This window comes from Meriones unguiculatus, chromosome 4 (assembly GCF_030254825.1).
Source record: "Meriones unguiculatus strain TT.TT164.6M chromosome 4, Bangor_MerUng_6.1, whole genome shotgun sequence".
NCBI classification, from domain to species: domain Eukaryota; kingdom Metazoa; phylum Chordata; class Mammalia; order Rodentia; family Muridae; genus Meriones; species Meriones unguiculatus.
Window position 1 is genome coordinate 53,543,565 of NC_083352.1, and position 21,653 is coordinate 53,565,217.

Genomic DNA, 21,653 nt, shown 5'->3' on the forward strand with positions numbered 1-21,653 from the left:
TCTGGCACTGTCCAGAGCATGCTCAGTTGGGTCCCGAGCCAGTTCTGCGGGTCCGAGCTCTGGTCTTGAGGTCACAGGCAATACTTTGCCTCTGGATTTGCCAGTCATAGAGAAGGAGGTGGACAGGGATCACTTAAATAGCCTCCTGTCTTCTTGACAGCTGTCCCTGACTCAGAATGAAACACAACGGATCTGACAGCCAGAGCCACTTTAGGAGCGTTCATTTGCTCAATCCATCTTTCCGTGTTTTACCAATAGCCTATGACCAACATGGAGGTGGTGGTGGTGGTGGCTGGACTTTAAAAAAAAAAAATAGCCCTAGTGTGGGGCGTGGCCGGAGGGCAGAGGAAGATCCCGAGAGGAGGAGCCTGGTCACTGCCCCAGAAACTGAATAGCTCTCCTTAGAAGAACTGTGTGGCGGGGACTGGGGGCGGGCTGGGGGGAGGGACCCACTAATATTGCAGGATTGTGCACAGAAAACTTATGTAGGTGTTAAAATATTTTTAGAGTACTTATTTTCCCTACCCAAACAACAACTGGCTCGCTAGAGGTGCCGTCGAAACAGCAACTAATTCTAAGGGGCAGTTCTGTCAGTCCCCTCGAAACCCCACCACTCAGAGGCCATCCGCAAGCACCCCACTGCGTCTTATCCGTGTCGCTCCGGGCCGTCCTCTGTGCTTGAGCTGTGGCAGCGCGCCTGGAAGGCCCCGGCTCTTCTGCTCCTGAGGCGGTGTCACAGACAGCCTTAGAGACGAGGTAGGTTAACGTGTAGGTGGGCTGGTTGCCGGTGGCATCCAGAATGATATCCGAAGACGCCTTTCCCTGCGTGTCCTTGAACGCCACTGCGACGCGACGCGCAGGAGAGTTGCGGTGACAACGCCTGCGGCGCCCTGCCCCCCGACAATTAGCAGCCACGCCGCCCCAGCACCACAAGGTCCTGCTGGAAGAGCTGGGGTAAGGCCCCGCGGTACGCCGGAGCCGCGCCGGGTCCCGCCCAGAGGCGGGGCTCGCTGAGCGCGGCGCTCCCCAGCACCCCGCCGGGCCCACCCCTGGTGGGAGGAGCCCACCGCCCCCAGCGGCCCGCCTCCGCCTCGGCTGCCCCGAAAACCCGGCTCCGCAGAGCGCACCGGGCCTCGGCGCCGCCGGGAGGGAGCCGCACTGGGCATGCTCGGCTCTCGCCGGCTCCGGCGGCGCCCGTAGGTGGGAAGCTCCAGCTCCCGGCGGCGGGGCTAGCAGCCCGCAGAGAGAGGAGGCGCAGGCGGCGGAGGTTCGTACCCGCTGGGTGCCGCAGAGCTCTCCGGGTGGCCATGGCGAGCGGCGCACGGCGACCACCGGAGTGGCGCAGTGGTGTCAGGTCAGTGAGGGCACCGAGTGGGCGAGCCTAGGCGGCGGGGTACGGTAGGAGGGAGACCCGCGCGGATCTGTGGTCAGTGGCCGCCCGAGCTCCCGAACTTTCGGATGCCTGGGCCGCCCGAGCTACTCGCCTGGAGATGCCCTGCGGTCCCAACTCGTGGCTGGTCGCAGGATGCTGGAAATACATGCAGGGCGGGTACCGGCGGGCTGGGGACAGCCGCGTCCCAGGCTCATGCCACAGCCTTCAGAGGGCTAGGAGCGCGCTGTCCTTACAGCGCGCTGGCCCTGAGCCTCCCCAGTCTCCAGGGAGAAGGAGGACGCCACACAGGGACGGGGGCCTTCGCCGAGCTGTGGATCATTCTCGTCACGGTGCCTCAGTTTCCCCAGACAGAGGAAGGGGTGTGCTAGCCTTTGCCCGGAAGGCGGCGTGGGGAGCTTTTAGGGCGCTGCGTCCTGATGCTGCAGGAGTGTGGGAAGCAGCCGGTGCTGAGAGCTGCCTCCTCTTCACTGGAGCTCTAAGAGTTTGTCGCATTTGACACCATAGCAAGTTGACACGAAATTGCCTGGTCCCCTGGAATGAGGAAACGTGCTTCTTTGACTAAAAGAGTAAAGATGCAGAGTCTCCTTTTTAAACCTGAGCGTTGCTTGTCTCCCTCTTTAAAATGGCTGGGGTAGCAAATTCCAAGGTTTATAAAGCAACCTGGAAAAAAGAAAAGAAAATGTTTGCAGGTGCATTCGCGGCTCAAACTGTAGAAAATATTATGGCCCAGTTGTCATAGTTTTGAAAGACTCTTGTTCAAAGTTTGGTTACTGCAGCAATCTTTATTTTGCTCTAGCCTTATATTAAGAACTTGGAAACGGCACTGCAGAAACGCAGTGGTTTTTGAAGATTTCTCACTTTTTTTTTTTTTTTTAGATGAAACACATTTTTTTTTTTTAGTTGCTACTATACTCAACATAGTAAAATGTTCAGGATGAAATATGCAAGGCAGAAAAAGAATTATTTTCAGGAGAGACTAAATTAGAGCAAGGTAGTTTGCAGACATTGTGCTAATGCACAAAATATGCAATCTGTACCTTCTACTGCAACTTTACTGGTTTCCTCTACAGCTACCCAGATACATCTATTAAAATATTTGCAAGATTGAAGACTCCAGCACACAAATGGCTATGCTTCCTGGTTCTGTGTGATGCACCACTTTTAAAATCTGCCATGATTACTCCATATAGCTACACCTCGTGCTTTTTAGTTAGAGATAAGTGAAATCTCTTCTTAGCCTTGTCTTTCTGATCTCAGCAGGGTGCTGAGACTTTGCTTACCTCGTGTGACTGTGGAGCCTCCTATAGATAAATGGGCCTCCATCTGGTTCTAAAATTACCAGAGTATTCTCAGTGCTGGGAAATGCAATGTAATGTAACTACCCGGTGCCCTTGACAACGCTTAGCAAACCCTGTGTTCTCACAACCTTACATTAACTAAATTCAGCCGTTAGGACTAAGAGCGTTTTACTATTACTTGTGGAGAAAAAACAACAAAGTGGACTTTGTATTCAAGTGACAAACAGGTGCTAATCTCTCCTTCCTGCTTAAATTGGGTCTTTGAAGCTCAGCTGCAGAGCACAGAGGTTTTATGGGAGTCTCTATGTTTGTATTTCTGTACCCCATGGTTTTGCTAGTGACACTAGATATACATGACAGACCATTTACTTTAAAAATAGATCTCCCACCCTCATGTGACCTTAATTTATTCAAGCACTCCCTCCCTTGGATTATAATTGAATTTTTAAGGCTATTTAAGCAATATAGCTCTTGTTTAATTTGAACTTTCAATAATTTTTTTTTTTATTCAAGAACCCCCAGACACTTAGGTACCAGTAACTGCTGTGGTAACCTAATTGCTTTCAATCTCTGACCAACTCGGTTAGCTCTCTTAGGCAAGTGTGTTTGTGTGAATTCAGAAAATATGTAGACAGTAAGTAGCATTTGCCTAACTTAAAATCCATCCTAGCACTTGGGAACCACTTGTCTTTGCTAGCCAAACCCAAGGGAACACTTACAATTTTGAAAGTCTCCATGGCCAATCACATTATAGTTAAAATCAGTGTTAGGGTGCAAATGGTTGATTATAAATTGGCTGTGATAGCTCCCTGGAATGGTTAAAAGAATAGGAGTTGGTTGATTATGTGGCCATAAGTAATAAAAGGCTGTCAGAGTCTTTCAACAGTTATGGTCCAAACAGAGGCTCCACAAATTTATTGGTCTTGCCTCTGCCTCCACCTGAGGTCTCTTCGTGCATTAAAATATCACCTTAAGTTTTCTTCCCCACAAACTCTTATGGTGAGGTTCCTGAAGCAGCAAGGATGAGTAAGACATCATGACTCACCATCTAGCTGGAGCGAGGCGCCCGAAGACAGATCACTTATAGTACAAAATAAGTACTGCTGTCCGTGTATGTGTGTGGGCCTGAGGAGGCAGAGGAAAAAAATGGCCTCCTTGGGTTTGGAGGAGGAAAAGGACTTGTCAAGGAAGCAGTGACTCTGTGCAAACTCTCAGGGAATTCTGAGAATGGCCTCCGAGTCTTTTAAGCAGGGAAGTGGGTCCTCCATACAGAAGGAGCCTTTTACGGTGGACAGGAATATACGTCCATGCGTGATCATGATGAGACTTTCCGAATAGGAAGGAGAAAGAGCCTTGAGGTGGGAAGATAATTCTGAATCATCCACGTGGGCCCTGTGCTGTCATAGGGCTCTCGGAGCCTAAGGAAGCATTCAGTGGTGTCTTGGGAAACACTCCACGGGCTGCTGCTGGCTTTGAAGATGGAAGGGTCTCCCAAGACAATGTGGGCAGCTGCAGAAGCAAGAAAGCAGTCCTCCTTCAACAGCACCTGAATGTTGCCCTTTAAAATACGTGTGCTAGTTCATGTGTCAACCTACATATCCTAAAAGGGAACCGTGACTGACAAATTGTCCAGACCAGATAATGAGGCACTGTCCTTTTAAAAAAAAATATATATATATATGTATTCTGTTATTAAGAAAACCTTGCAAATAAATAAAAACATCACACACCCAAATTAACTATCAGTACATGAAATATATTCTATACCCAAAGTGTAAAATTCAATGGGACCCTTCACAATGTCGGTTCCAGTGCCAGTTCTAATTGTATAGAAAAGATAGACTTTGGATCTGGTTAATATGGGTATTTTCTTGATTGTTAATTGATAAAGGAGGGCCCAGTCCACTGTGAGAGGCACTATTCCTCAGCCAAGAGCACCTGAGGTGTATAAAAAGGTAGCTGTGAGCCCGAGAATAAGTTAGCAATCAAGCCAGCAACCACAGTCCTCCATGGTTTCTGCTTCAAGCTTCTGATTGAGTTCCTGCCCTGAGATGATCGACTGTGACCTGGAAGTCAAAGGCAAATAAACCCCTTCTTCCCTGTGTTGCTTTGGGTCAGAATATTTTACAACAGAAAGGAACGTGTGGTGAATTTCCAAACCACAGAGCAGTAAGATAATGAGTAAAGTTGCTAAAACTGTGGTACTCTGTGACAGAAGTCTTTGAAAGCTCGTGCCGACATATACAAAGGAAGATTTGGTGTGATGAGATAACAGGCAGAGGCAACCTAAGGGACATAAAGTATTCCCTTCATAGTGATGAATTAAACTACACACAGAGGACTTTAGATTCTATCCCATTATAAGTAAGCAATGGGAAATGAGCTTAGGGCTTTACAATAACAATATGAAGTGAACAGCTTGTTGGCTGGCTTTAGCTGCCAGCTTGACACAACCCAGAGTAACCGGGAAGAGAGTCTTAAGGAAGAGTTGTCTACATCATGTTAGCCATTGGGCATTTTGTGGGGAATTGTTTAGTTTGTTAATGGATGTAGGAAGATACAACCCAATGTGGGCGGCTCCATTTCCTAGGTACGGGGTTCTGAACAGTATGAGAAAGGAGAAGGCTAGCTGGGAGCAAGTGTTAAATCCCTTTGCTCTTGACTGTGGATGTAATGTGATGAATTGCCTGGGTTCCTGCCTTGACTTCCCTGAAAAGGTGGCTTGTAGCTTGAGATTGTGAGCTAAATAAATCCCTCCCTCCTCTCTGCTACTTTTTGTCTGGGTTATCTGTCACAGCAACAGAAACGAAACTGAGGCAGAAATATTTCTGCCAGGTTTATTTTCCTTGAAAAGCAAGGTATAGCTGTGTTAGTTAACCTTCCTTACTGGGATAAAACACCATGACTGGAAGTGACACACGGAAGAAAAAGCTTGTTTTGGATTATGGGTTCAGAGAGAGACTCAGTAATGACAGAGGCCAGTATGGCAGCAGGCAGCTGGAACAGGAATCAAAGAGTGCGCCATGAATGAGGCTACAAATTCTCGAAGCCTGTCCCCAGTGCTGTACTTCCTCCAGCACGGCTCCACCTCCTAAGGCTTCCACAAGCTCCCCTAATAGGACCACTAGCCAGAGACCAAGTGTTCAAGTAACCACGCTTATGGCTAAAGCCACCACAGTAGCTAAACCCCAAATTTCATTAGTCAGTATGATAAGAGAATCTACCCAGAGGGTGTCAGTGGCCAGGAGTGATCGCTGCAATGACATCATTCATATGTATTTCTGCAATCAATAGTTTAAGAAAACTTTTAAAAGCCAGGCATGTGCCTTTAATCCCAGAACTCAGGAGGTAGAGGCAGAGGCAGACAGATCTCTGTGCGTTTGAGGCCAGCCTGATCTACAAAGTGAGTTCAGCACAGCCAAGGCTACACAGAGAAACCCTGTCTCAAAAAAAAAAAAAAAAAAAAAGGAAAAAAAAAGGAAGAAAAAAGAAAGAAAATGTTTATTCACAATTCATTATAGAAGGTCATAAAAAATGTAAGCAGAAGCCAGGAATGGTGGCACATACCTTTAATCCCAGGACTTGGGGAGGCAGAGGCAGGTGGATCTCTGTGACTTTGAGGCCAGCCTGGTGTACAAAGGGAGTCCTGGAGGCCAAGGCTACACAGAGTGACCCTGTCTTGAAAACCAAAATACATACAAACAAAAGCAGATAGACCAAGTCACACATTAAGGATAGCTTAGATATGGCTCTAGTATTAATTATGCTTCTCATTGCCTGAAATCAAATATCTGACAAAAACAGCCTAGTTTAAAGGTATTTCTTTTGGCTCATGGCTTGAGAAGGTCTAGTCCCTAAGGATCTTGAGGGTGCGTGCACAGATCTCAGCAAAATAGCAAGCAGAGTAGATTGGCTCAGAAGTAGGGCCTGGCTATAGCCCCCACTACCTCTCCTCCCTCCCCACAAGTGACCCACTTCCTCCAGCTAGATTTCTTAAAAGTTCCACAGCTGCCCAGAATAGCATCAGCAGCTGAGAACCAAGTATTCAAACACATAAACCTGTGGGGGCATATTTCACATTCAGACCACAGCGCCTGGATTTTGTGATCCTTCAGGATGCTTCAGCCTAATGTATTCTGATCTTATAGTGGCTTCCCGGGACATAGCCTCATTGTTTAAAGTAGGACCATCCGTACTTTAGTCATGCTGTCTTAGCCACAACCATTATTCTGCTGTCTCCATGCCATGCACATTTGAGCAGGGAATTGTGAAAACACAAATTTGGGATCATTAGACTGAGAAGAATAAGATTTTTCATGAGCCTACTCTGCCCAGTTGTTGGCTGCTTACAGTAGCATGGGCTTGCACTGACTCACCTGTGAGTCAGCCATGTTTGCCATGAGCTTCCTACTTGTAGGAAGATCAGTGACAGCTGCTAATACGAGATCACAAAACCTCATGTTTAAATGCAAGAAATTCAGCTCTTCTTTTCAAACATATGTAGCCTCAGTTCTTGCCCTATAAAAACCTGTAATTTTGTTGAGTTGGTATCTGTGCCTAGAGAATCTAAACTGGAAAAAGCTACCTTATTGTTAAAGAATGATTCAGAACTGAAAAGAAACTGTATTTCAGGAAAAGTTAGTAAGAGAAACACTATTTTTTTCAGACAGTGTAGCAAAGGATGTCCTAGGGTATTAATACCTGCTATTAAAAACAATGTCAACAGGACCTTATTAAGATTTATCTTAATAAAAGGAATTGTATGTATGTATGTAGGTATGTATATTGTATAGGTTCCATTTACATAACTCCATACCATAGTTTTGTTGTTTTTACCCAAGTGTCCTTTCACACTGACGCAGTAATTCTTCTTTTCCACTGTGGTTTTATCAGCTCAGAATAAACTTGTCAATCAAAAGAAAAAGTAATCAGGGGGAGATTCTACTAAAATAAATAAATGAATAAATAGATGAATAAATAAACAAGATGTTTAAAAGGTGATATTTATCTGAGAATGACAAGGTGTTTCCTTGGGAATACGTGTGGCAAAGTAAACAATGAGCATATTCAAAGAGGCAAGAGGATGTTTAAAACTCTGGATGAGAAGGATTGCATTGGGTATTTGGAGACCATAATTCTTGATCACAATTTTTACTGACAGGAGAGTCTTCAGTCTAGGGCTCCACGAAGTTGGCTAAATGTCCTCATAGAAGTACTATGCACAGGACCGTAGAAGGCTGTGCAGTGGTTAGACCTCCCAGCCGTGTTCATTTTGTCCGGGTTGATCAGGCAGCTCCATTTTGATTCTAACGAGCCTGACAGCTTTTTCCCAGACCATGCTCTCCTTCCAGAACCTTTCATGCATTAATTAATATTTGCCTTTACTTGTTCCTTTCTTCTTTTAAGATTTATTTATCTTTATTTCTTGTGTATGTGTGTTTTGCTTTCATGCACATCTGTGTCACATGCAGACTGTACCTAAGGAGACCAGAAGAGGGCTCTAGATCCTCTGAAACTGGATTTACACATGGTTGCTAGCCACCATGTAGATGCTGGGAACCCAACCCAGGTTCTCTGTAGCAGTACTCTTAACCACTGAGCCATCTTTCTGGTCCCTACATCTTTCTTTTATTTTTGCTCTTTCTCACAAGGGTTGTTCTGCACTGTCTTGGGATAGCAGCCTTTGTCTTCTAATTTGTAAGCTACTGTGTTCTTTCTGGGTAGTCAGGTTGCCCTGTGACTGCGCCAGTTAGTCACCATATCCCAGTGTTCCTTTGTCTGTATTTCAAACCAACATCTCCCATCTATGTGTTAATTCATGGATTTATTCAGCAAAAGTTGACAGCCTGAGATTTCATCAACCAGTGGAGGGATGGGCATGCACGAAAGACAAAATCATGTGAAATTAAGGAGTTGGGAGGATGTTGATGACCAGAGTGTCTGTGACCTTTTAGCCAAGACTTCCTAGACTAGTGGGGTCTTTCCAGATAGGTAGGGGAAAGAAGTCAGGGTTGGAAGTCCCATAGTTCTTTGAGAACTGTAAGAAGTCTGTGAGGGAACAGAGGGAAAAAGGAAACTCTGAGATGACAGTAAAGTGGGGGCTGAGAATGAGCTCATCGGGAAAAGCCATGTGTGTTCTCATCAAGAGTTCAGATTCACTGTACAAGATGATGTTGTATGTGTTCGTTTCGTTTCGTTTGCAGTTTTGGGATTTGAACCCAGACCCAAATGTGTACCAGGCAAACATTCTATCAACTGTATCCTCAGCCTCTGGAATATGATTTTTCAATCAGATTTTATGGAGTCTGCTGATCACAGCAATAAGACACATGCGCTGAATGCACATGGAACTGGAAATGAATCAAGGATGAAGGAGTCTCTTAGGGTGGTGCCTGATGGAGGTGATGATCACCAGAGCAGAAGCAGGGTGGTGGCCAGATGCCTAGGACTTGCTAGGACTTGGTGATCGATTTGCACATCTGGGCAGGAAACAAACGGAGGCATTTAAAACAACTCCCATGTAACTAATTAGATTATCAGGCATTGCATATATATGGAGGCACACCTGCTTTGGTGCCAGTCTCCCAGGCTCTATACCAGGGCAGTTCTTGGAAGCTTCAGGGAGACTAATTTCCATTGTATGTACTTAAAGTCGGAAGGAGAGGTAACGCCCAAGCCCATGTATATGAGCCTTAATGACCATCCCAGGGCACAGGCTCTGTAAGAGAGATAAACGGAGAGGAATTCATCCCCTAGACTTCACCTCCAGATGGGAGTATGTGAGGCCAAGTTCTGCACTGAGAGGGCATCCTTAGAGGATGGCCAGCCACGGTGGGCGCTGTGATCAGAGAAAAGAGGAACACTTCCTGGACAGATACTTATGTGTAATCCTAGCCCTTTCTTGCCATTGAGGAATGGAGATTGCTGATGGTGAGAGGAAAAGCAAAGGGGAAGGGTTTGTTTCTTAAAGAAATAAATGGGTCTAAGCAATGGGTTCCAGAATTATCCATTAATGGGGCTGAGCTAGGTCACACAGGATCAGAGTGGAGACTTGGCTACTTCAGATGGTCCTCCTAGATTCATTAAAAGGGCATCTCTCCTAGACATGCAAGAATACATACATGCATGCATACATGCATACATAGATACATACACACACAACTCCACCTGCTTGAACTAGCATGGATGTTACTTGTAGCTATGAGTAGTGCACTGAGTTTGGCTTATGGCTCTTTCCCCAAAGATCTAGTTCCTCTGCAGGGAAGAAAGTTGGGAGGGATGTACACACAGCCACTGTGGGGAAAGATGGACACACAGCCACCATGGGGACAGATGCACACACAGCCACCATGGGGACAGGTGGAAAGCCTGTCTTCTCTATCCTTAGCAGAGGAAGATTCTTGACTAGCACCAAGCTTTCCCTGTGGCATGGCTTATGGGATGGCTGTGGACAGCTTAAATTCATAGAAACCATTCAGTTTCCTGCTTGTTGGCTGTCATGACTCATCTCATGTTCTATATGTCTGTGTTATTATAAGTGCTGGCTCTGGAATGGCCCATCCTGCCACAGGCCAGGGTGGCTCTTGCCCTCATTCTGCCTGTCTTCCTGCCACTTCTACTAGTAGCCCAATTTGGAAAGAAGGCTTTGTTGCTCTTATTCTCTCTCTCTCTCTCTCTCTCTCTCTCTCTCTCTCTCTCTCTGTGCATGTGTATGTGTGTGTGTTAACTTCATGCTTTGTACAAACCCAGATGACCTCATCTCCAAGTTGCACTCCTTACACTTATCAAAGTGACCAATTTTTTCTCATTTTCAGGATACTTTCCAGAAGCTTGAGACTCATTTTCAAAAAGCATTGACCTAGTACGCGTCTTTTGCCTTCCTCAGGGCACAGCATTTCTCCATGGACATTTGTACACTGTGGGACTTTAGACTTTCAGTTCCCTCTTCCTTCGACGGATATCTCATTCCTACTTTGAGGCTGTGGTCAGTCACCTCCCTTTCTCTCACAGGAGTGTTAGGTTTGGCTTCCTAGGTGATGAACCATTTATCCCGAAGCCCTCTTTATCATTTCTCTCTTTTAGATTCTATAGTCTAGACCCGCCAGCAGCCCTTTTAGTAAGCTGAATTTTTGGAGTGTACCCCAACACCCCAGAGTTCTTGGGATGGCATTTGGGGGCGGATACAGTAGAAGAGCTTTGTGCAAACATATCACAATGCAGGCTTATATTCATTGCCATGACAATTTACTTCTACCCTTATTTTCCATAATGAAGCCGTTATTCCTGCCGAGAAAACTATGCTATCTTCTTCATTCATCCTCAAGGTCTTGGCCAAGCCTAGGGAATATTCCTGTTTGCCTCCCGTGAATTTCTGTGCCTTTTATTGCTCTATATGGCTAGAAGATAAATACATGGTCTTGAACATGTTTTACTCCCCAGAGAAACTGGTATTAAGCTAACACTAATAGCCTTGTAAATTTTTTTTAAGATTTATTTATTTTATTATGTATACAATGTTCTGCCTGCATATACACCTGAACAACAGAAAAGGACACCAGATTTCATTATAGATGGTTGTGAGCTGCCATGTGGTTGCTGGGAATTGAACTCAGGACCTCTGGAAGAGCAAGCAGTGCTCTTAACCTCTGAGCATCTCTCCAGCCCCACCTTGTAAATTCTTGTTCAGTTAGTGGCTAGATCATCTCTTCTTTGCTTGCCCATGTAAGAAATCACTGAGAACACCCGGAGCTTGTTCTGTACCTAGCAGAGGCTTTGTCCATCTCAGCAGGGAGAAGCTGTGTGTGGACACCAGGGAATTCCTGTTTTCAACTGTTTGGGTTTTTTTAATTATTGATTTTATTTTATGTGTGTTGCATTTTGTCTCCCTGTTTATCTATGTGTCTACTTGTGTGCTTGATGCCCAAAGGGACCAGAATAGAGCATCAGATGTTCTGAAAACAGAGTTACAGATGGTTGTAAGCTGATGGTTGTACCATTGGGTACCAAGAATCAAACCCAGGTTCTTTGGTAGAACAGCCAATGTTCTTAACCACTGAGATATCTCAGCTGTGAATTGCTGCTGTTTGTGTCTAACAATTTGCTGCATTATTACATGTGGGCTTGCTGAGAAAATGATCTTAGTCTACATAATAACAAAGCCAGCTAGGAGACAATTCACATCTAGCCCAACTTCTGAAAAGTGTTATTCTTTTGACCAAAATCTTTGTAATAATGATTAGTTAGAAGTGTATGCAAATGTGTGAAATCTAAGTTTGAATGTATTTGGCATTTGGACAGCTTACCTAAGCTGAGGTGTGTCCTCACTGATCACTGTGTGGAGGTTTCAGGAACCCTAGACTAGGAATCTGATGGAATGAGTACAGTAAGAGGCTTCCCGGTCTAGAGTCTGCAGCTTGACATTGCTTTGTCCAGGGTCACGTGGGCAAAATCACACGGGCCTGCTCCCACCCCAGAGCACAAGGCGGTTCTGAGGGCATAACATCTGAATGTCTTAGAAGCCATAAATGTTGTCGATTATAAAGGAAGTCATTGTCACGCTCTTAATAAGAATTAAGTCACGTGGAGTTTGGATTACAGAATCCCTTCTGATCTGCAGAGGTCTAGTTGTTCCCATGAGTGGCTGAGCCACTTCACATGTGGAATGCTGGTTATGTAACCCCACTTCGTGATAATGGATTGGTAAACCAGGAAAGAGGAAAAGCTGTTTCACTTCCATCTCCAGTTCTTAAGTGCATTTTTTTCAAATGGATCAAATTTTATTCCAATGGAAAAAAAAAAATGAAACCTTAGTTGGTTGATGTCCTTGGCTGTGAATTTGAATGTCTTTAATCATATTCCAAGGCATGGGGAATATGCCCTATGCCTTGAACGGTGCTTGGATATTTGGGAATAGATAGTAAGGGGAACAAGGACTATTTCTAACAGGAACTCAATGTCTGGCTCTTTGACCTCCCTACCCCCCAAGGGAGGAGCAGTACTGTTAGGCCACAGAGGAGGACTTTGCAGCCAGTCCGGAAAATACCTGACAAAAGCGAGTCATATGAAAGGGGAGGAGGTCCTCCCCTATCAGTGGACTTGGAAAGGGGCAGGGAGGAGATGAGGGAGGGAGGGTGGGATTGGGGAGGGAATGAGGGATACAGCTGGGATACAGAATTAACAAAATGTAACTAATGAGAAAAATAAAATTAAAAAAAAAAGAATATATATTTCATGACTTGAAAAGAGGCTCAGTCTTTACTTACTTAATTCTTTCAGAGGAGAGATTGAAGGCATGTGCTGAGCCCAGAAGGATGGTCTCTGCCAACCTTGTGGCTAGCCCCTTCTAGGATCAGGGTTGATTCCCAAAGAGGGTGTGAGTGGAAGATCCTCATGCCTTGAGAATGTGAGTTCATGTTCTGTGTGAAGTTCTGTTCCCCGAGGAGGAAATTTATCACATACAGTTCTCGTGAGCCATCCTTCAAGTCTCAGATGGCTTGTGGTCACAGTTTGACCTGCCGATACTGCGATGAAATTTTTTTTTTCTTTTTAAGGAAGGAAGAGTTTCTTTGGGCTCACAAGTTGAGGGGACAGCCTGTAGTGGCAGGAAAAACATCCTTTGGAAGTGTAAGGATGCATCTGCAATCAAGCAGCAGAGGGATGGGCCTTTCTCCTTTGTATTCAGTCCAAACTCCCAGCTCATGGGATGGCATAACACACATTGAAAGCAGGTTCTTCCTTTCTCTATTAAACGTTTCTAAAAATCACCATGTTAACATCAGAATAGGAGTTTCTATGGTGATCCCAAGCCAAATTAAGCTGACCAGGAAGTCTAACCCCAGGGTAGGATTTTTTTATTTTTAATCTGTGTGCTAACAATTCTCTTATTCTTTCTATTGTCTCCCCACTCCTTATCATTTCTTCTCCTGGCCAGCCCCAGCCCTGGTTGTTGTGCTTAGAGAATTGCCGGTTTGGGAAGGGCCTAAGAGAAAGAAAGGTCTGCAGCTCAGAGGTACTGGCTGACTCGCAGGTGTTATGTAGAGAATTATACAAATAAGGAAATGAGCCACTGTCTTCATCCCAGCGCATGGACCTTAATCCTAAAATTCCAAAGTCTTTTTCTCCTGGGATTTCTTTCCTCCACCTTCACATCATAGCCCATCCTATTTCTCTTCCCAGCGACCGTGTCTGCCCTCTGCCCTTCTGTATTCTCAGCTCGTTGGCTGCAGGAAGATCCTCCGTGCGTTCTTAATTCTGGCTGTAGCCTGGAATACAGTGTATTCCCCTATTGGAAGTTAGCCTTTTTCTTTATTGAGAGCTACTAATATCCTGAAACTCATAATGACTTTGATAGTTTTATTATAGCCTGTGCCCTTGCAAAGTAACCAGCCGCCCCTTATAAAGAGTACATGGGAAACTGCTCTCTCAACTCCGGAACAGCAAGTTAATTGTATTTGGCCAGTTGGGAAGCCCTGTATGCACAAAGACTTATTCACTGTGCAGAGCATGAGACTTTACGGAGTATCCGGAACCAGCAAGAAAATGTAAACTCAGGACTGGTTCCGGCCTGTTTTATAGTTAAGAAAGTGTGTTGAGAATATTATTCCCTGGGCTGGCAAGATGGCTCACAGGTAGACACACTTGCCAAGCATATTAGACGGCCTGAGTTCAGTCCCCAACCTGAATCTGACCTCTGTATCCCAACGATGGAGAGAACAAGCTCCCAGATGTTATATTCAGACCTCTCCATCTCTTATCTCCATATGCATGCCATGACACACACACACACACACACACATACACAGAAAAAAAAATCCTTTTAAATGGCACTGGAGAGATGGCTTAGCAGTTAAGAGTACTTGCTACTCTTGCAGAAGGACCAAGGTAAGCAGGTTTGCTTACCAGCAGCCACATCAGGTCATTCACAACTGCCCGTATCCCCAGTTCCAAGAGATTAGAGGCCCCTTCTAGCCTCCGTGGATAACAGTACATACATGGTACATTTACATGCATGCAAGTACTTGGGCATATACATAAAAGATAACCAAGTAAAGCCTTCTGTAAAATAATATCACTGTTACTTCCTTGTTCATAGACCTCAAAGGCTGCACAGGGACACAGCACAGAGCCAGTCACTCAGCTTGTTGACAGCTAGGAGTTAACATGCAAAAAAAACTCCTCCGTATCCCATGGGATCCTCTGAGCATTCTTCCCAGGCCCCGGGAAGAGTTCTGACCCACTGATGTACCCAGGAGTGTACATCCTGGATGTTCCTGACTGTTCCTACTGGCTTTACTCTGACTTGAGGAGGCACTAAATCATACATACCAAGAAACTGCTGGGAAACGGGCTTGAGATAGGTCACGAACAAGACGTCATTGTATAGATTATTAAGTTAACGTTAAGAAAAATTACTGGAAGGAGCTAGGGAGAGAGTTGAGGCACGAAGTGCCTCTTGCACATCCAGCTTTTCAAGCCACAGAAGCCACGTGGAAAGCTGGGTGCACTCATGTGAGCCTGTAATCCACAGCAATGGGAGATGGAGCCAGAAAGATGTCAGCCAGCTGCTCTAGCTGACAGGTGAGCTTTAGGTTCACGGAGAGACCCTGCTTCTAAAGTTAAGGCCAAGACACCCAGTGTCCACCTCTGGCCTCCACAGGAGCGAGGTGGGTGTGCACACCCACACAGGCATATGCACGCATAGATATGTACTATACACATTGAAAAATCTTGGGACTAGAAATTTTGAATCTTTCTGTATGTTCCCAAATGAATAGGGAAACTGTTTTGTTTTTGTTTTTATTGAGAGTAAAATTCGAGGGGGGGGGGAATATATTCTAATGCTAGATGCATAGAAGACAGGAAGCAGGTAGAAGTGCTTCTGGCCCAGCCTTAGGATGACTGGAGGCTAGTAGGGTTGATGTAAGAGATGAATGATAAACCCCAAGAGAAGCATCCCACCCACCACAATTCTCTGTCTTTTTTGTTTTTCCTTCTTTGAAGCGAGGGTCTCACTGTGTAGCCAGGCTAGCCCTGAAGGAATAACAGTCCTTCTGCTTAGCCTCCAGGGTGCTGGTATTCCAAGTACCTGCTGCCTCATCTGGCTAGTCCCATGAAAACCCTTTAAAAAGCTGCAGCTTGACCCATGGAATGTTGACCTGGCAGTGTGGAGGCATTGCAATAAGTCCACCTTTCCCGTGTGTATTCTGTTCCCAGGTTTCTTCCCCGTCACCAAATATATAAGGAAGTTTCCCTGTGTTCAGGTAAAGGTTTACATTTATTGAGACCCAAACTGTTTTGGCCCATTGTTTTAGCATGAGATCTAGAGGAAGTTAAATATATGCTGCAAGAATGGTCTCCAGTGCCTGTCCCAAGTACTGGAACAACCTTAGCACTGCCTATCTAGTGACAAGAGAGTCTAACAGGCCCCATCCGGGCAGAAGGAGCCACAGGCTCTTTATATTGATTCTTAGCCACTATTCTTTGGCAAGGGGTTGCCTTCTCTTGGTTTCCCTTTCTTATCTTGCATAAAGAAAGATGTTATGAACAATGTCGAAGGTTTTCCAGGACTCATGTTCCAGTTCGGTGAACAAATACATATGTTAGACCTGTTTTCAACTAGTAATTATATCTACAAAGGAAGTCTTTGATAATGTTTTTCCTCTTCTAGAAAGCTCTGTGATTTCTTTTTCTCTATAAAAGACTGTAGTAACAAATCCCTAGAATATATCCCTTCCAATGATCAAGTTTAACAAGCCTTTCTATTTAATACATTATCAACAGTATCTTAAATGTACTTTTAAAATTATTTCATGACAATTTTAAACATGTTTTTAACAATCCCTCTCTTAAGACAAAGTCTCCTATAGCCCAGGCTGGTGTCAAACCCACTATGAGGCAGAGGATGACCTTTGACCTTCGGATCCTCCTGCCTATGCCTTCTGAATTCTGGCATGTACCACTGAGCTCAGTTTTTCTGGTTCTCGGGATCAAACCCAGAACTTCATGCTGCCAATTGAGCTGCTCTACCAATTGAGCTGCACTCCACCTCCAGTCCCTACAGCATGCCTATTTGTAACCGGAACAAGACTATGTAGGGAAGCTGTGAGAAAAATTCATGAATGGCTTCTTAACATTACATGCCATCAAAATGTACAGTTTACATGTAGCATATGGGGCCCTAGAGTTAATTTTTTAAGTCGGAAAAGCTGTGATTTAAAACAGACTATTTTTTGAAAAAAAATATATATATATAACTTTTATGTCAAAAAAATTAACAAAGAATAAAATTCTTTGGAGGATTTCACACTGCTGTGGCTGATAGAGTAGTAATAGCGGTTTATGTAGTGTATTCTCTCAATTGTTTCTAGCAGTTGCTTGCGGAAGTCCTGTGAGTGGGGATATGTATTTTGTTCTGTCCCATAAGTAGCTCGAAACAATCCTGACACTGCAGTAAGTCAGAGATGGACCCACAGCACCATGAGGTCTCCCCTAGCCTTTCTCTTTGTAGGTTAGTCACAGCCTCTACCCTTCAGAAGCTGCGCTAACGTGGATCTTCGTTTATGACAGTTTATCCCTTTGGATGGTTTCGCTTGTCCTTGAGACCTCCATCAGAGACAATGGACCTGTAGAACTAGAAGGAGAAATGAGAGGACCAGGCCAGAACTACCGTTTGGGTCATTTCTAGCAGACAATGGGTAGCACTGTCCAGAGGAATGTTAGTTGAAAGCCGTAATTTATGTGGACACGTGTGTTCTACTAACAGCACTGCACTGGTTTTTGGCAAATGAGATATTTCTTAGATAGTTTAATTGTAGACATCTCTGATCAGGAGATCTGATATTACTTGAGCCTGTTTATCAGTTCATCTTGCACATTCTAATCCTTGTGCCCTTTTCCAGTTTACCCACTCCTTTCCTTCCCTTTTGCTTGTTCAGACTCTGACTCTTCTTTCTCTCCTTGGATAGTGTAGCAGTCTCCTAGCGACCTCTGCATCAGTGACCACTGAGATCTGACCAGCATGACCTTTATCAACAAAGGAAGTGCCCATGTCTTCAGCATTCCATACCCCGCCCTCACCCTTCCCATCTGGACAAGCGTGCCTTTCCAGTCCCTTTCTTTGTGCCTGCATGGAAAGGTATCAGGAATGTGTCTTCAACCAAAGGCATCTCCTGGGCTCATGGCATCACCTGTGCACCAGTGAAAAACAGTGGTGACTCGATAGATGTTATGACAAAACCCCATTGTGTAACTAAACAAAATACTTGTCCCATTGATGGAGAGGTGCCAGCAATAATACTGCCAAGAAAAGAAAACAGTAATGTATATTCATTTTGTTTAAAGGACTCTTAACAAGAGGCCCTTCTTCTCCCCACTCCATAGCTGTAGTCCTGCAGGCTGTAGGTGGAGAAGAAAGAAACGGGATTCAACAGAGCATCCTGTTAAATACTTGTAGATCAAATACAAGTTTTGGGAAATAGGGGCAAATGAAAGAAAGACCACTTGATGTTTGCCCCACGTCTCTTTTTTCCTACTTACAGAAAATGAAGTGTCCCATGAAAGTTTTCCCAAAGGCCACGAGCAAACACACGAAGCTTAACAGTTTGCCCATTGTAGCTCTTGTTAAACCCTGCCTTTGAAATTCATGCTCTTTGTTCTTGCATTTGGAAGGACTGTGTTTTAAGCTGCTGGCTTATAGTCCTGACATTTACACTTTGCTGCCTGAATTGTTTTTCACAAAGTTAGAGTGTTATTAACTAAACTTTTCATGATGCTGTCAGATCCCAGTCTGATAGGCTCTTATTTAAAAAAAAAATAATTTGTAGATTATTCCCCCAACATCCAGGTATGTGATATCTTCTGTGCTTTGGGCAGTGCACTGTAATTTACTCATTAACAATTACCACTGGATTACTGCAGAAGTGTAGCTTCATAAGGCAACTGTAGAAATGTGACTCCTGGAGTCTTTTATTAAGGAAATTCTATGGGTCTGTATACGACATTTCCTCTGCGTGAAAGAGAAAAGAGCAAGATGATGGGGTAGAAAAAGTGTCAGAAGTTCCATAGGCATAGCGGGTGTCACGAGGACACTGGAAACCCTGGGATGTGCCACAAGTGCAAGGTGGAGGGTAGCAGAGCTCTTGGTAACATTCAGCAGACACAACCTAGTTGTATCTCTTCAGGTGGCCAGAGACCCCCTGTACCATCATAAGCCCATACCACGTACAAGCAGCTGTGGCTTTCTCAGGGTAGACTGTGAACTGACATGCCCTAGAGCTTATTTAGCTTATAACACTGTTCATCCCCTGGCAGTATATTTACCACTTAACAAATGATGTGTAAAAACTGGAAGCAAAAGAGTGTGGCATGCAATAGACTGGGTTCCTAAAATAACTACTAATTAATTATTGTCCATCAAGCTGTTTTTCTCCCCCCACCCCAAACTAAATTTTCTTTTTCTTTCTTTTTTTTTTTATTAAAGAAAAATTCTTTCTTTGAATTGTATTACCTGCCCATTAGTAACTTCACAATGACATAGGATAGGAGTAAGGGAGGTTTGACAGCTTGCTGACTAAACTCACACATTAAAATGCAAGTCACTATCTCAGCCCATCTCAGAGACTGAGGAGCCAGGTGCAGAAGCCACCATGTATCTAGCTAGCCCAAGTACCTGCTGAGATTTATCAAAATAGCACTGTAGTGTCTCCTTTATTCTTGCTAGCACATTTGAAAGTGAAATGCCAACAAGGCCAGCCTCTGGTTGAAAAAAAAATCTATTGACATGCACATTAATACTTTAACGAATATCTTTTGTTTGTCCTTAGTTGTGAAAAGGGCTATGGTTTGTTTACTCCTAGTATTTCTAAGTCCTTCTCTCATTTTATCTTGTCGTTAGCCCAAAGGCATTTCCTTTGACCTAAGCATCAGGAAGTAAAACAATGAGAGAATCTAGCCTTTGCCATCAGTGTATTCCTTTGAGTGTGATACCCAAAGAGGCAGCCTTCACATTCTTAGCCTGGAGTGCCTACAAAAGACCCCAAACTAGAAGCCACTGTAATGGCTTCTGGTGACAGGGTAACAATCAATATGGCATTAGATCACCAAGCTACGTTCTCTAAATAGCTTAACTTTAAAAGGAGACTTAAGAACCCAGCTCCTGTAAAGACAGCCTTGTGTGTGGAGCCAGTCATTCTCGTTTATCAAGCCAGGCAGTATGCCAGTGCTGAGTAAGTACTTGCAGCCAATAAAAGTGGTCAGAACCAGGTCCCTGGCATAACCTATGTGAAACCTGAAGTCCCACTCCTAGCTGAAGCCCTGCTCCTAGCCCCTCGTCTGATACAAGGAAACCACAAGTTCCAGCGTCACGTCAGGACCTATCATGCCACACAGCTTGCACTATCTGCCGTGACCATATGGTTTGTGCTGATGGGAGTGTGCTGGCTCTGCTGAGACAGGAAGGCGCTAGAATCCCAGGGAGACTGTGAAGAAAACACTTTTCTTTCATCTGAATAAAAAAAAAAAAAAAAAAGGCCTGATGATGTTTCATCAGTAGTTACCTCTTCGGGTTAATTGTGTTTGAAACTAGAGTCAGAATCCTTTTTTTTTTTTTTTTTTTTTTTTTTTGGAGAGATCTCTGCTCATTCAGCAGACAAATATGCTGAGCATCCTATGTGTCAGAGGCGTAGCAGACACTGCAGATGAATGAGGCAGAAGGTCAGTAAAGTATAGGCATCAGGAGAAGACCTCAACACGAGTGGAACAGAGTAAGTTTAGAAACAGAGCCACTTACATATGATAGTCTTTGACAGGAAGACAAGGCAATGCTTTGGAGTGAGGATAGTCTTTTCTACAGATGGTGCTAAGAGAACTGGGTATCCATATGGGGAGATGAGCCTTAACCCATTTCTGTACTCAAAAATCGCTTGACTGGATCATAGAATGTGAGAACTGGGAAGGGGATAATCAGGAACTCTGGGTGAGAAAAGCATTTTAATCTTATTTATTGTGACAGTTGCATAGGCACAGAAATATGTATCTAAAGTGGGTAAGGATTACTGTATGTAAATAATACATACAGCATTGTGTTTGAAAATGTTTTCCAGTTCCCTTGCATAATGTTCTCAGTGAGCATTAGCTCAGATGCAGACTCCTTATTCTGACTTGCAAAGTCATTGGTCAGGACCTGTGTTACTCTCCCTCATCATACAGCACCCGCTCCTGTGGTGGTTCCTCATCCAGGATCCTTCCTTTGCTGTTCCTTCTGACCCAGAATTCTCTTCCTCCAGGTCTTGGCAATGAAACCCCTGGCTCACGTATAACTTTCTCAGTGAAGTTTTCCCTAACTACCTGACTCAGCACTAAGCATATCACAGTGTGCTTTTCTAAACATGTGTCACACATTGATACTCATACTTTTACATGTACTTAGTTATTTTCTGCTTCTTTGAGACTGTAAGCCCTACTTCTCATAAACGATCTTTGGTGTCTGCCTTTGTATCTCCAAGACTAAGAGTAGAGTCTGCCTACAGGACTTGTTCAATAAAGTTGAGATTTTTGTGGCTCGGGAAAAAGAGAAACACAAAGGAGTAGCCCTGAATGATTTGGGCTGTGGAAGGCAGTTCTCTATGGATGGCTATAGAAACCCGACAGGGAGCTACAGAAGGAATGAACAAATCATTCAGAAAGACTGCCACACAACTTCTGATAAGGTGCTTATGGAGTCAGAATTGATACTGTCATACAGTTTCTCAGAAGAGGCAGTGGCAAGGATGAAAAATGATACAACCAATATTCTTAATTGTTTTTAATTAACTTATTTGTTCTTATTAGTTCTTTGACATTTTCAAATAATTTGTTTTGATCTTGTTCATCCTCTCTCCCACAACTCCTCTTAGACCCACTTGCCTTTCCCACCCACCCAATTTCATTCTTTTTCTTTTCTTTTCTTTCTTAAAACCATTAAGTCT

The 21,653-nt window shown here is 44.3% G+C and overlaps 1 protein-coding gene across 3 annotated transcripts in view; it reads left to right on the forward strand.

Annotated features, from left to right (window-relative positions):
• Positions 1 to 443: 443 nt before the first annotated feature.
• Mfap3l (microfibril associated protein 3 like) overlaps positions 444 to 21,653 on the forward strand; it is a 44,435-nt gene continuing 23,225 nt past the window's right edge. The window contains exon 1 of one of the 3 annotated variants that reach the window (XM_060381817.1): positions 444 to 756. The gene's annotated coding sequence lies outside the window, so the exon portion shown is untranslated. Of the gene's footprint in view, positions 757 to 1,115; positions 1,355 to 21,653 lie in introns of those variants that run through there. The other 2 variants (XM_060381816.1, XM_021657705.2) reach the window with 2 other exon arrangements.